The sequence below is a fragment of the Onychomys torridus genome, chromosome 8 (assembly GCF_903995425.1).
Source record: "Onychomys torridus chromosome 8, mOncTor1.1, whole genome shotgun sequence".
NCBI lineage: Eukaryota > Metazoa > Chordata > Mammalia > Rodentia > Cricetidae > Onychomys > Onychomys torridus.
The window spans coordinates 33,851,378-33,868,492 of NC_050450.1; positions in this window are offsets into that span (position 1 = coordinate 33,851,378).

Genomic DNA, 17,115 nt, shown 5'->3' on the forward strand with positions numbered 1-17,115 from the left:
GCAAAGAATGCACAGGATTCCGTCAGCTTCTGCAACACTGATGGCCCTGGAGGCAGTCACTGAGGCGACATGAAAACACACACTGTAGTAAGCTTGAGACACACTTTCCTAGCCTCTTATGGAAGTGTGGGACTTTGATTCTGACTTAAAACTATCAATCGTAAGTTGTTGACAAGGAGGATACTGGCTTTTTCAAAAAGGGAGTAAATCTTGAGAAGTTGGCTGATGATACGATTTAGCAGCAGAAAGCATTCCCCTAGCTCTAGGTCTTGGGTTCAGTCTTCAGGACTTCTCATTTCCAGCTGGCTCTTTTTCCTCTACTATCAAGTGAATTCAGGTTTTAGTCATTAGTCAGTCATCAATACCATACATAGTCTCAGCTCTACTGCTCCTTGTAGACACAGCATTGTCTGTGCCAGATCAAACGGATGAGAAAGCATCTTTCTTGTTCTTGCCCAGCAAGTAGCTAGTAATGAAGCAGAGAGCAGGGTGGGAACAGCCAACGAGACCTGTGTTATCTCATTTGAACTGTTTTTCTCAATGTCCACTTTGAACACAGAGGCTTGATACACACATACACATACACACACACACACACACACACACACACACACACACACACACCAAACCACACCACACCACCTCAAATAACTGAGAGATATCTGTTACTTTCTCTAACTTTCTGATAATTGTCTTTTGTAAGATGAACCAAATCCTTGACAAATGGAGAGTTCTACATGGTTCACTCAAAACTCTCTACCATACTGGCAATTGGACAGCCACCCACTTGCCACAAATCCATAATAACTGCTACACAGTATTGCTGGGGGCACTTGACTCTCTTCCTTTCGTGTGTGTGTGTGTGTGTGTGTGTGTGTGTGTGTGTGTGTGTGTGTTACAAATGTGTGCATTAGTGTGAGCATATCACACACAGCATATATATAGTCAGAGGACAGTCTTGGATGTCAGTCCACACCTTCCACATTGAGACAGGCTCTCTCCTGTTCACTGCAGCATATGCGAGGCTGGCTGGGCCAAGAGCTTCTGCAGATTCCCCCATCTTATACTAGGAGCATAGATTTTACAGAGCTACTTCTACACCTGGGTTTTACATGGTTTCTTGGGGTGCAAACTCTGGTCTTTAAAATTGCATCACAAGCAATGTTACCACTGGTCCATCTTTTCACCTCTTCCTTGTCCATTTTTATGACTGTCTGGGGTAAGATCTGCCCCTGCATGTATCATCTTGATAGAAAATACTCTCTTTTTGACTCAGTTGCCAAAGACAGAGCAGGAATGGTGCCCACGTCCCTGCAGGGTGTCAGGTTCCCAAAGCTAAAAAGTCATATCTGAATCCTAGGCTGGCCCCACCTTTCTCTCAGCCTGAAAAAGCTGTGGCAGACGATTGGCTGGCAGTGAGCAGGAATCACAGGATGAATACTCTGTTTTCTGGGTCAAGAGCATCAGGAGAGTAAGGAAGAGTGCCTCGGACATCAAGGGCATGAATGTTGCCAGCGTGCTAAGAAGTAGCTGGATCCTAGACACATACTGAAGGTAGTGACAACCAGTAGTGCTTGTGGATTAGACCTGATCTTCAGCAGGGAGGTCCGAGTACAGGACTACACTTGACATCCTGTGTTTTAGCCTACCTTTCAAAAGCAGTTAGTTGGTACTCCTCATTTGAATTTCCTAGGAGGGAGCAGGATACTCTTTGAAAGCCACTTTCTCTTACATTTGCATGTCTGCATTATGTACCTTTTCCTGGGGAGACATAAACAAGCCTCTCTTTGCCCCACTCCTACCCCCTGGGCACCCACAAAGAGTCTCCATTCCCCAGCAATTGTTACCTGCTAATTTAATGAGTCTTGGGACTTCCCTGAGTTTTCCCTGAGCCTCAGCAGCTTCCTTGAGGGTGGCCACTCTCCCTCCCAAGACAGAATGTTTCAGCGCACAGCAGTGTGCACTCCCATGCATCTTTCTCAGAGTCAGGGGTGATAGCTGGGGTCAGCTCATGCAACTCTCTCCCCTAGGTGGAAATGACCACAGCTTTTGGATTAAAACCTGCACTGAGGAATAGTGGCTGTCTCATTTCTTGAGAAACCCTTTCCCAAGAGATGCCAGTCCTCTGAACCACACAGTAGATGTCCTTGGACCTTACAGTGATGAAGGTAATACACACACAAGGAGGTAGATTTTCTCACATAACTTACAGGATTGAAGAGCATGATTCTCAGACACTCTAGTCTAGTCTGATGCTTCCCCAAATTCTAAGCCAGTCCCCCCACCCCCCTGCCCCATGAAAGACACTCTTTCCTTGTCCATTAAATCTGCTCCACCCATGTGCAGGCTTAAAAAGGTTCCCATTAAAATAAACTCCAGGGCTGTCTGGAAAACTGTGTTAAGTCTCTTTTGTTCCTGAGTTAGCAGAGGGGCATGTGTGGTTGGGAGGGTGGAAGGAATATGGACACAACAGCATCCTACTTCTCTAATTACAGCCCCAATAATCCCCTTTATATTCTGGTGTTTTGTAGCGTGTTTATGGTTTTGTCTTACTTCATCTTAAAGCTGAACAAAAGCCGACTCCAACTGCTACAAACACGCAGGGCCCCAGCCGCAGACCTCACGCAAGGAATTAAACAAACAGAATGCATGGGAACCCAATTTCTCAGATTAACTATGACAATGGTGTAGAGTCCATATGTCTCAAGAAAATGGGAAATGTTTTTTAAAAGTCTCTAGGGTGCCCCACCAAATCAGAATCATCTAGGACCCAGGCAATTGCTCATTTTTCATCCTCCGTGGAATGTCACATGGACCGTGTCCCTCACTTGTGCTCAAAGATGGATGGCCAATTGTTTAACCCTGGTGTTTTTAATTAATTAGGTCTCTACCAGCAAAGCTTTAAGTAAAGTCATTCAATTTAGACTTTGCTTAGTGGGGTATAGAAAATCAGCATTTATTACAATGTTTCATTAATTTTATTTTCCATATGCAGGAGACTGGGGCTTTAAGATACTATAAACTCATTTTCCTTAGATAACAGGAAACAGTAGAACAAAAAGAAAAGTAAAATACAAATAGAAACAAATAGAAATGTTTTTCCTCTCCTGCTCCCAGTGGAGAGACAAGTAAGAATTTTATGTCATCTATAGAATCTAAATTCTTGTTTATGATCTCAAAAATCAAAAGGGCAAGTCTCTTTCATTCTGAGAAAGAAAGTAAAATGCTAGTTAAGGAGTGGTTGGGTTTTTGGGGTTTGTTTTTTGTTTTGTTTTGTTTTAAGCCAATAAGGCAATCTGTTCATATCCTAACTCCCCTCACTTAATGACGTACTTGTTAGGTAGCCGTAACAGTTACCAAGCTGTCCCTGTTTTCAAACAGCAGTACCTCATTGCTAGTGAGCTGAGAAAATGGGAACAGTCAGTGGCCTGCTCTGGGCCATGTGGGTGAGAGGGTCTGGTTTGACAGGAACATGCTTTTAGTTCTCTTGAACTGTGACAAGGTCCTTTGTGGGGGGAGGGGCAGGTTTTGTTAAGTGTACTTTACTACAGGCCATCCTAAAACTTCTCAGAATCCATCTGGAAGAAGCAAGGTGGTTTTAAAAAAAAAAAAAAGTATTTCAAGGATTCATGTTTCCTGGTTTAAAAAAATAAAAAGTAACGTTGACAACAAAACACCAATTTTCCCATTTTTAGTGAAAACACCAACCACTGATTGAGAAGAAAACACTTGTATAAGTATAGCCAGGGCAGAGGGGACTTTAGATGTGAGGATCACAAAGGGCCTGGGTGTTCATGGAATCAAGAATATGAAATTGGCACAAACAGCATATTGAGTGGCAACCATCTCATGGCCTCAAAGATATGGGACCACATTTTCAAAGTTCTCCAATGAGAACTTATGCTCATAGCTATGTGAGCCATAACCTGCCACTAAAATAAAAACTACAGCAATGCAAAATGCAAATCAGTGCACACTCTCTGGACTGTGAGGAGATGACAGAGAGCCTAGCTACTTCCTTCTCAAAGTGACTCCAAAACCAGGTTAATAGCAGAAATGCTGTCCCACCTACCCAGAACATCCCGACTATTAATAGCATCAAAAATAGACAGTACTTTTGTAGTCTAAAGGCCTTTTTCATTTATATTAGAGTCTTTAAATTGATTAATATTAATCAAGTACCTTCAGAAGATAGCTTGAAAAACTATTGAGTAAAGATAGATAACTGAGCATCTTCTATGTGACCCCCTACCACTGCATAATCAAAGCGCAGATGCCTGGAAACAGTTGTTTAGAATTTTTCCATCTGATAATTGAAAGGAAAATGACAGGATTAAGTATCTCTATCTAACAATGTCCAGTTAATATACAGACCCAGGCACTGAGGACTGTGTTGGAGGTTTGGGAAATGGGGGGGGGGGGGGGATGGGGACGAAGTAAAAATCAGACATTATTAACACCTCCAAGTGAAAGGACTCAGTGCCACCTGGCCAAAGTGCTGACTATGGACCTAATCCCATCTCTGAATATAGCTCATAATTACCCCAAAACACAAAGGACAGATATGGTGTAGTACGCAGTAGGTGTGAGTTACGAGGATGACAATGTTATGAGAAAACTGTAGGTCAAAAGATAAATTGAAAAAGAGGGAAAGAAGGCACAAAAAAAACATGTTTTAAAGGGCTTTTGAAAGATATGTTCATTTCTGTTGTTGCTGTATTTGATTTGTGTGCTGGTGTGTATTCATGGTTGCATGTATGTTGGTGCAATACGTGTGGGCACACATTGTGTGATTGTGCATGTAGAGGTCAGAGGTTGGCACTGGGCATCTTCCTCCATTGCTTTCTGCTTTATTTACAAGGAAGAAGCCTTGTTGAACTTGGAGCTCACTGACTCAGTTTATCTTGTTACCCAGCCCATCCCAGGGTTCTTTCTCTGCCTCTGAAGGACTGAGATTACATGTTAGCCCCAAACCACCCAGATTTTATACAGGTGCTCTCAATCTGAACTTGGTCCTCAGACTTGTGCAGCAAGAGCCATCTTCCCAGTCCTAATGTAGTGATTTTTGTTAACAAGAAAGATAATATTAGCATATTGAGTGCTTTACAGTAATATTATAAAACCACAGGGGTACAAGGGAGTGGTGACTAAGAAAGCAGGGAGAATGGTTACTTTTGGGAAAGATGAGGTGTATGGAAAGTCTTTGAGGGTGATGAGTGGTTTTATCTCTTTGCTTTGTTGGTGGTTACAGTTACCCAGTAACTCATTAAACTATACTGGTTCTATATGACTTTTTGTCTATCTTTGTTTGATTTAATAATCAAGAGTTTGCAGAAAGGATAAATCTACCCTTCCCTTTAACAGATGCCAAAGGCTAAGAAGGATGGCTTGTATTCCATAGGCGATCTTATCAATGTTCTAACACAGGCAAGATGTCCGAATATTTTGTAAGTATCTATATGTCCACTTTAATCCAGCGATTTGGTTCTATCCTTGACACCTTCAAGGGACACTTTGGGCCAAAAGCAATCTTCCTAAGAAGATCTCTGAGGACATAAACCCATCCCCCAAACCTAAAAGGCTTTACTTCCTAATAGTGACAAAGAATGTCTGTGCTTTTCAAGCTAACATCAGGCCTTTTGGAGTCACCCTTCTCTAAAGAGAGTGAACAGAGTGTGGGAACAGTATGGCTGCAGGAACGGGAGTAAGATTGTAGCATCCCAACACACTGTCAACACAAACCCAGTCAAGAAATCCCACACCGTGTAAGGTGCCTTTCTTTAGTCATAACCAAATAGCAAACCCACAAACAGAAAAAAAAAGAGAAAAAAACAACTTCCAGGGCTGAGGACAGTGGTACTAACTAATACCAATGGACAGGGTAACATGAGGACATCAAGAGGGTCAATTTTCACAGATCCCTACCCAGTCTCCTCCACTGCCTGCGCAACTGTTGGCTGTGTGTGTCTTTCTGGCTGAATTAAAGAAGAGCCCTGGAATTTTCCCCAATGAGCCCACCTTACTCTCAGGCAGTTTGCAGTCAATACCTAGTGCAGAAAGAAAATGTTACCCTCCAAGGAGTCAAGACTTCATCTCCCATCCCACAAGATCTACCCACTCAGCCTTGTGACTCTTCACCCCAAATCTTTTCTATCATTTTTAATAATGAGGGTAATCAATTAGTTTTTTAATTCATAGCTCAAGAGTCCCTGATACTAAATTGTTTAAAATTTGCCAATCAATTAGCCAATCAAACCAACGTAAACTGAGAAGGGATGGAAGGACTGTGGAAAATGGTACATAGGAGAAGAAAGAGCTATTAGAAAAATGAAACCTCTCAGTCTGTTTCTCTGTCTCTCTCTCCCCTTCTCTCTCTCCCTCTCTCTCACCTAGCCCACATTCATTATAGGCATTTTTAAAGTCCAAGATACAGAGAATGGAATGGAGTCAGAACCTATCACAGGTCTACCATGACGTAAGGCAGTGGTAACCTAGGGAGAACAGAGATGGTACCTTGGTCCTCCCAAAACCCCACTAAGAAATTTGGATGCCATTCTTTCAGGGTATAACATTAACAGGCTCTATGATGGTAAGCATTTTGTTAGAAGCCATCAGTAAAAATCCACATAGGGAACAGACTGCCTTAAGGTCATGGAAGTTATTCCGGTACTAATGCCATACTTCCATTCCTTGATGAAAGGACCCAAATTTTGTTTAATCATTTAGCCTACTTCCAAGAACTCAGAAAGCAGGACTCAGACAGAATGAACAAACCGATGCTGACTCAATGAATTCACTGTAGAGAACATATGGAAGATCAGCATTCTCCAATGAAATATTAAGGCAGCCCCCTGGAGAATCTTCAGGAAATGCTTTCTTCAGTTTTAATTGACAAAGGGGCAAAGGAAACAAGGAAAGAAACAGTCTTACTCTTTGTGAGATGCTCTGGGGTCTGTATAGAGCAACCAGAACTTCCACAGGACTGTGTAGCCAGCACGGGAAGTCCAAGAAGAAGGATGGCAAACCCCAAGTCGCCAGTCATATCACCTATCTGAACCCCTGGGCTTCTTATTGTATGAAGTACCACATCTTTATGGTTTAAGTCATTTTAGGTTATATTGTTTTGCTTTGTTTCTTATAATCTAAATGGCATGCTAATTAGTACAACAACACTAGAAGTTTGTGGCAGAAGTAATACCAAAACCCACAGTTGCACATCCCAAACCAACAAAGGCCTCTTTCTAAAGAAACAGCAAATTCTCCAAGCAGCTCTATCAGTGACAGACAGTCTTGGTGATGCCTTCTAGAAGAAATAAGCTGGCATCTTGGTGGCAGAGAACAGCACTTTGCACTACATCCTCCTCCACTGCCTGAGCTTCTGCTCCAGGGACCCAATCCAAAGGGAAACATCTTTTCTAAAACATTTGTCAGTCTTGTGACCCAGAGAAAAGAGAGCATGGTTGGCGTGATGCATACAGCTGTTACTTAGCAATTACTTCATCACCCCTGCTCACAATTCAGAGTCCAGCTTGGCATCAGTTAAAAAAAAGAACTCCTTCCTCATGGGAAAGCCACCCTTTAGTCTGCATTGGCTGCCTTTATTTACCCAAGAGGTTATTAAGATGAACAAATTGTCTTGGAAACATCCCTAGACCTTAGACCACCTTCTGAGATGGGGCACCCACCATGCCCTTCTATAAGAAGCCCTATTTTAGACGATATTTCACCATGATGATTGTGTTTTCTCCTTGTTGTAACAAAGCACCTAACAAGAAGCAACTTGAAGGGAGAAACACTTTGTTTTGGGTTAAGAGTTCAAGGGAATACAGTCCTCTGTGTCAAAAAAGTCACAGCCACAGGAGCACGAGGCAGCTGGTCACTCTGCATCCACAGTCAGGAAGCAAAAAGAGATGCATTTCTAGTGATCAGTTCACTTTCTCCTTTTTATACAATCCAAGATCCCCAGCCCATAGACTGGTGCCAGACATAGTTAAGATGAGCCTTTCACCTCAAATTAACCTGCTCTAGATAATCCCCCACACGACTGCCCAGAAGTTAAACTGATAGAAACAACCCCTCACAGGTGTGCCTGGAGACTTGTCTCCTAGGTGACTCTAGATCCCATCAAGTTGAGAATCAATATGAACTATCACAGTGCCCATTTATTTTCCAAATCAGTAAAACATTTTTAATTTATTTGATCTCCTAGTCTTACCCACATAGACAAGTTATTGATAAGTTAGTACACATTTTCTTGTCCTTTCCTATACATATTTACATGTTGGATGCATGTGTAAATATACATAAATGACTGACAAAAATAACCATCCTACAAAATTACATTTAATTTTATACTTGCTTTGTTCCCTTAATAATATAGACATTTTTGTATGCTAATATCTAGAGAAATACTTCTCTTTAATGATTATATAATGTTCAACTATATTACATACCATAATTTATAATGTGTATATTTATTTAGAATATATATTTATAATATAATTTCTTTAGTAATAGACATATAGATGATTCTGATTTTAGACAATACAGAAGAATCTTACCATGTATAAATACAGATCTCTGCATATTTCTATGAGTGCTTCTATACAATCAAGTTAAGAAATAGAATTGATGAGCAAAGTGGTATTCATATTTAAAATTTTGATAAGTTTTTCCAAACTGCACTGCAAAACCCTTCTTCCAATTGAACTATTAGAATTCTGGACCCACAGAATCTAGCACATTGGACAATGACCTTTTGAACTGTAAATACATGCTGAAATCCTTATATGTCAGGATTTATATTTATTATATATAGGAATGATCTATATGAAAATACATGGGTCACTTAGGAAATGTAGGATCCTGGATCAGGCATGTATTGAGTCGGCTTCAAGGAAACACATACAAGGAGGAGCCGCTGGGTGCAGTCAACACCATCTAATCCAGAGATAGACAAGGCTTCCTGGAAAGTAGCAATGGCGCTACCCACCACTTGTGGAAGAACACCTGTAGGTTGGCAGCTGTGGACCAATTTGCAGACAGCACTGGGAGAGAAGGAATGGCTTTTGATGGGCCAGAGAGTTCACAAGATTGCTTATTTGAGCTCATGACATTTAGAGACAGAGGCTCGGCTTCAGGCCAAGGTTTGACACAATCATGTCTTGGGTCATCATTCTACAAATTGTCTTAGCAACAGGGGATTGGTCCAACTGACCAACCTAAAGAAGTGAGAATAGAAGTTTTCTGCCACCTTATCTGAGTACCTAAGCTATACATATCATCTTGGACATTCAATCCACAGGAGGAAAGGAGAAGGGAACTGAGCTAAATAAACTAACCAAAAAATCCTAAAGGGCATAAACCCCTAGTGGGTCTGATTCTAAAATCTTTTCCAGACAAGTTAACCATTAGGGTTCCCTAAATTCTTATCAAAGTTCTTCCTGTTATTTTGAACTCCCATGTAAAAGGTGAGTACCACCTCCAAGCTTAGGGACTGGGACCAAATGCTGCCATGTCTCCCTTCCAAGTTCAGGGAGTTGCAAGATACTGTTTTCCACTAGAACTAGAAACTCCATGCATCCTTTCCAACAACTACCAGCTAAATAGAATCATCACTGACCCTGAAGCCTATCTGTCTGTTAGTCTTATCATTTCCTTATTAAGCATACTCTCCCATTGGATCAGCCATGCTGCCTACCAACCTGAGTCTTTCTTTTAAAAAAAAGAATATTTTAGGCTTTGCGTGGCCTTAGATCAACACTGGGAAACATGAAGATGTTAATTCTTCTCTCCTGGTGCTCACCAGCATCCCATCCCCACTCATCAGCCATGGTTGCCCTCTTCTCCAAAATCCAGCACTCTCAACAAGGAGCTTCCCATGAAGAGCTATTCCCATTACTCTTGAATTACATATTCAGTGCTTGCTACTGAGTCTCATTCAACACACTTGGCTGACATAGTAGCTAACAGTATAGACATAAAATACCATACGGAGCTTGCCTAGGAGAGGAAGCCATGTAGTGAGATAAATAAAGAAAATGCGTGCTGGGTGAGATGACAAGGAAAACCCTTAAAAAGTGGGAAGGGGAAATATGCAATATCAGAAAGTGAGGGAACCAGCTGGCATCTTTCAAAGGGAATTCCTTGTTAGGGAGACGATATTCAAACCAAGACCTAAAGAAGATGAAAGTTAAGGATACTAAAGACCTCTGGTAGAAACAAGTCAGTAACAGTAAAAAGGTCAACCTAATAAATTAATTGGGAAGCATGGGACAGAAAGTCAGAGAATAAAGTAAGGATATGAAGATATGACCTGGAATGAAGGAATGAAGATATTAGCCAAAGGAAGGAAATGGATAGGGGCCAGAGAAAGGTGCAAATTATACAGGCCATGGAGGATTTCATTGTGGGGCCAAAGGCAGATTCTCTAACATATATGACCTCTGCCTTCACTGCATGTGTACTTATTACAAAAGACAAATTGTAAGTGCAATGTTACTCTATTTCATTCCAAATATAAGTGTCACAAGTGCATAAAAGAATGACGCATAAACTATGGAGAACCGAACAGGACAGCATGATGACTCAGATAGGTAAACTCCCCATTGGTGGCCTCCTAAGATGGAGCTGGGCCTAAAGGCATTAGAATACTGCTTGGAAAATTAGGAAAAGAAGAAAGAAAAATCTAGCCTTCTCTATTTATTTCAGGGTATTCCCACGGAGAAACTCAACAGATTAAAACTATTTCAAACCCTGATGACTCCATGTGGTTTCCAGCATCAAATATGGTTTTACAAGGTCGGGTGGATGAACCTGCCATCCTCTGACAGTGCAAATGAGCCAGGCTTTTCCCATTTGCTGTTATTACCTGGAGGTAATGGATGTCTACCTGTGTACACAGCATGTCCAGTGTCATAGATGATCCAGGATATCAAAGGCAGCATGCCTCTCTCCTGTCTGCAAACCTTGTGCACCGTTTTCCCCAGAAAGCAGTGTTTACAAATCTCTGAGCCACAGGAACATGTTGTTGTTTTGTTGTGGCCCCTGCTAGTCTAAAGTTCATGGCATATTCCATACTCTAAATTAGGCCTCAAAAATATTTCTGATTAAAAATTTATACAGCTCATGACAGCCTCTTTCTAGAACATGCCCCCTAACTAATTCATGTTCACTTACCCTGCAGTTTTCTATTTATAATATTTTACAATTTCTGTGTATTTGTATTATAAATTATTAAGTGACATCAAGGTTTTTATTTTGATGAGAGAATATTTGATGAATCTGACAGTGTAATTACTTCAGATCCTGCTCTGGATTGCAGAGAAAATATTTAATTTTATTTACCTCAATGAATAATTAACACATGCAAGTGGAGGGCTTCCTTGCTGTGCCTACAGCCTCTTTCTTCTGTTTGCTTCTTGCTAATTAAAATAGTGGTGCATAGATGTATGGTGGCTTAGAAAAATAAATTACCAACATGTGTTGATGGGTACTTCATTTGATAAGACTTCAGAAAAGTAAGAGGAAGGAGCAAAGAAGGAGGAAGATGATGAAAGCATGGCTGGATTTTATTTCACATTTTCTTGTACAAGCCAGGGCAGTGAAGAGCAGGTGCTTTATTTATTCAGGGACTGGATCTCCCCAAGCCCAAGAAGTCCTGATCCAGGAACCTTGACTCAAACAGCAGAAGTCATGCATGGGAAAAGATAACTGGCTACGATTTGTCTTGGTTTGATTTTTTTTTAAATTTTACTTTTGCAATGCTACAGACTGAACCCAGTGGCCTACAACACCACCCACAACACCACTCACAACCCCTACCACCCCCCATACTATCACCTACCATCCACACCACCACCTACACCACCATCTACAATATCACCATTAAAGCCAAGGAGAGTGAACTGTCTGGAATACCATCCTACTGGGTCTACAACCTTCATCTTTATTTGATTTCCATTTAGTTATCATAAAATACTACAAGGGGCTGGGGAGATAGCCTAGTTGTTAAAATGTCTATCTCACAAATGTGAGGACTTGAGTTCAGTTCCCAGAACCAACATTTTAAAAGCCAAGTGTAGTGGCATACCCCTGTAATCCCAGACTGGAGAAATAAAGATAGGTGGATGCCAGGAGCTTGACATAAATCTAGTAGACTTTGCAAACTCAGTGCCTGGAGACACTCCATCCCAGAGAGAGAGGGAGAGAATGAGAGAATGAGAGAGAGAAGATAGCTCTTGGGGCCTCTGGTCAACCTCTGGCCTCACATACATGTGCACACACAAGCTTGTGAACCCACACACACATACACATATTGAGAAAGTAGAGATTCAATTTGACAGATGTCCCGTCTCCACAGCACATACAAGGATATGGGTTCTGTGATACCCCATTCAGTGAAAGGAAGGGATTAGAAGCAGTATTTTTTTTCACTATCCTATTTTAAGTAATCAACAAAAACCCACACTATTCAGTGAGTGTAGCAATACAATTTATGTATCTATATATATGCTAAAATACACAACTGCTAAAACACTGTGGTACCAGAACATAGCTATAGACCAGCAGTTGCCCTAAATTCAATGTCTAATCAAGATGATAATGAAGGGACCAACAAAATAGCTCAGCAGGTAAGGGTACTTGGTACTAAGCCTATAGACATGAGTCAATCCCTAGGACCCACATGAAGAGAGGCCTGACCCCCAAAAGTTGCTCCTTGATCTCCACATGCATGTGAGCACATACAGACATACATGCAAATAAATTAATGTAACAGAAGATCATTTTTTAAAAAGATCATAATGAAGAACTGTCTCACATCACACCTCAATTGTCTAGTCTACAAATGGAAACATTGGCAATCCATGCCAAAGAACTTAGTAGGCCCAGCTACTTCTATTGGCAGATGATAAACAGACTTAAATATGGTACCAGAGAGCACCAATTATCAGACCTGTGTTACCGCTCTTCTTATCCCCAGCCAGTAACATAATACCTGGCATATTGTCATTTCAATAAATGAGATGGAGGGATGGCTAGATGGTTTGAGGCTATATTAAGGCCCCGACTCAAAGTCCCTCATAGTATCCTAGGGTTTCTGAGGGCCTTGTGCTACATGGATCCACTCAGTGTATCACTTGAATACACATGATGAAAACCGAATAATAATGCCACTGATTGTTACTGGAACGGAGGACCCAGTACCATTCACACAGACCTCTGTGAGGTTTCTGCAGCAGCTTTCCCCAAGAGTGCTGCCTGAGGCACAAGGCCTATGGAAAGCACAGAAGTAGGGAGGCCACCTTAGTGGGAAACAGGCCTTTGTTTGGGACCAGGACTCCTAGTGAGCGAGGTCGGTTCCAATCAAAGGCCCTGTCACTGGTGTGTGTTCCACAAGCCCCTTGGGTCTGGCTCACATTGTGCAGTGGAGCCACTGGGGGCAGGGACAGTGCCTACCTCCCAGACTGTATCGATTAGCTGCTCCATCTGCTGCTCGGCAAACAAGCAGCCTAGTTTTCCCATTGGATGAAAATGTCACCCATGGTAACAGAGCCTCGCAGCTGGCATCTGACCACAGGACCCTCTGGGAGGGAATAATCAGATCCTGAAAAGTGGTTGGCCCACACCCAGAACAATGAAAGCCGCAAACTAAACACATGCCTATTCTAATCTGCTTGAACCCATCCCTACCTTGACACCAAGGAGATGGCCCCAGACAGGCACACTGTCACATAAGAGACTGGTACCAGGGAAGCAGGTTGCCTGAGGGCATTCAGGATAGAATGTGGGTACCAGAGTTCGGAGATGCCCCTCAGTTCTGAAGTTATACGGAATGCACCCAAGCCTATTCCGGCCACCCCAGGCTATAATTCTTTACTGAAGTATCTCCTTTTTCTCCTTGCTCCATCTGCCCAGCCTTTAACATAACGCCTTTGTTTCATCTCTCATTTCTTTTTTCCCATCTCGCTCTTCCTCTGTCTCCTCTAGATTTGGGCTCTGTGTTCAGGACACTCCTCCACATCCTCCTCTGGATTGTCCCTCTTTTTCCAGGTTTCACCCTCAGTATCATTTCCTTTGGGACACGCTGACACTACATCCCCACACACTCTAAGCTTCCTTCTCAGACTCTGCCATCGGCCCTGCCAGACTGACAGGACCTGGTGAGCAGGAATCTTGTTTGTCAAGCTGACTGTTGATTCATCAGCACCTAACATGATGCTCAGAACACAGCACACTCTGTTTACAATATGACTAAACTAACACTGGCAGATACAAAGCAGGACCCTACAGAATGTCTGGACACTGTTTCCAAAGACATCCACACTGTGGTTTTCTTTATCAACCCCAGTTGTTGAGCTAGCCCACATTATAAGAGAATTAATGAGGGAGGCAAAGGGCAGTGTAGAATGCAAAAGGACAACCTTTGAGGGAAACCATATTTCAAAAAAAAAAAAAAAAAAAGACTGTTAGAATGGGAGACTCTGTAGCCTGCCCCCTCCTCTTTCCATGCCTCTCTCCCTCCCAACATCCCTCACTCCTTCCCAACCTCCTCATCCAATCCTCACCTCCGATCCCTGCTCATCACTGATATAAACTTCATTTCCCTCCTTCAAACACAACTCTGGGATCAAATTCTGAGCACTGAATTTTAAGAGCAAAGAAGATTTCAGTCTCTTGTTTCCAAACACAAAAATCTCAAGGAAGAAGGCTATTGTGGTGGCCAACTTGCATGTCTGTCCCCGGACCAATCTAAAGGCTAGAGTGCTGTAAAAGAGTCAGCATACATCATAGGTCCATTCTAGGGTTAAGCGGGGAGAATGCCAGGGAAGATAGGAGTTGTTGTCTCCAGGTCCAAGCAGAGGGTGCTGGAGTGTATTACCTACCTTCCTGGTCCTGTGATAAACATACTTACAAACTGAGGAGGAAAGCATTTACTTTGACTGGTGGTTCAAGGAGATAGTCATCCCATCATTCCGATCACATTCACAATCAAGAAGCAGAGAGAGATGAAGGATGCTCCTCAGCTCACATTCTACTTTTCATCCAGTCCAGAACCCCAGCTTATACAACAATGCCACTCACTGTAAAAGTGAATCTCCAACCCAACCTAATCTAGGTAATGTCTCACAAGCATGCCAGAGGCTCGGCTCCTAGGTAATCCTCCAATCAGTCAAGGTGAAAGTCAATATTAACCATGACAAGTGCCAAAATGAAGCAGATGAAGCAGCCACCACATTTATATGTAATAGACCCCTGTTCTCTAGATGAAAAACAAAACATGAATGTGATGAAAATCAAGCAACAGACCTAAGAGGAACTCGGGGTCTGGATCCTTGGATTTTCTATATGAAACATCTATAGGAATTGAGGATTGGAGATAGGAGCTACATATGCCAGTCTTGTCTACTATTCACATGTTTCAGGGAGCACGTGCCTTCTACTCATCACACTAAAGTACTACAAGGGCAGAAACTGGAGACCTCGTCCACTCTCCATCTCATCTCAGGCTACACGCTGCAACCACTTCCTGAGCAATTCACCTGCCTCCAGTCTCTCTTCAGAGATCATCTTACAAGCCCCTGCCAACCTCATCTTTCTAGAATCGCACTTTCCTCTTGTCACATTCCTATCCATGTCTCCTGTCACTTAAATTAGGTGTGGACACCAAACCAATTAGCTATCTATTTTCATCCCATCTTGAAATAAAACAGCAGCACTCACCACTTTCCAGGATCTGGTTAGGGACAATACTCATTAAAGCCTATAAAATAGCCAATACGTTTATCTTTTTCTATGTACATAATACATACTCAACACTCTATCTTCCATGAGTACCATATTTAACTTTATGTATCTACATGGTAACTTTTGATGGACTCCAATCTTACAGGTGATCACACTAAAACCCATGGAGATTATTTATTTTTGAATATTTTTTCTTTTATTTTTATTTTATGTGTTTGGGTGTTTTGCCTGCATGTATGGCTGTGCATCACTTGGATGGAGTACCCCTGGAGACCAGCAGAGAGAATCAGATCCCCTAAGACTGGAGTTATAGATGCATATGAGTCAATATGTAGGTGATGGGAATTGAACCCAAGTCCTCTGGAAGAACAGCCAATGTTTTTGACTGCATAGTCATCTCTGTAGGCCCAGAAATTATGCCTTTTCAATAGTCAGTCCACAAATAGCCAAGCCACTGTCTGACTCCAAAACCTGCTCTCTTCCTTGTAGATCAGTGGTCCTCAACCTTCCCAATGCTGCAACCCTTTACTAGAGTTCTTCACGTTGTGGTGAGCCCCCAGCATAAAATTATTTTCATTGCTACTTCATAACTATAATTTTGATACTGTTAGGAATCATAATATAAATTTTAGAGATAGAGGTTTGTCAAAGGGGTCATGACCCTCATGTTGAGAATCACTGTCCTGGACTATTGAGTCTCCTAACACTGCTATCACCTCCTCTGTGTTCCAGCTGGTACCTCAGCCCTCTGTCTACACATTTCTCTCTCCATGCTGGCCAACACTCCCATCCTAAAAAACATTTGGGAACCCTCTCATTCACATTTGAGAGGAAATGTCTTCCAATTTGCAATCTCACCAATATGGCACGTTTGGTGCCAGCATCACTGACACCTCATAAAGTGTCCTTCCTTCTATACAGTCTTCTCTCTGTGTAGAAAAGGACCCAATCCATCCATCCACATGCTACTCTGTGCTTTACATATGACCCATGCATCTAACAGGACAGTATGGGAAGCACCACAAAACAACAGGTGTTGTCTATGTGAATGTTTCTCAACTAGGGTCATTTTATCCTTTCAAGGAACATTCGGGAGTTTATGGAGACATTTCTGGTTGTTGTTGCAACTGAAGACAACATACTGGCATTCTTGGGGAAAGGGGAGGTCAAGAATGTTGCTACAGTTCCTACAGTGCATCTCTCACAGCACAGAATGTCCCCATCCAGCATATGCATGGTGCCACAGTTCAGAAGCCATGATAGACACAGATAACATGAATCTAAAGCTGTAAATACACATTTTAACTCTTCAATTTCTGACCTGAACTACTTAATCTGGATGCTAAAGATACATGAGATCTCTTGCAT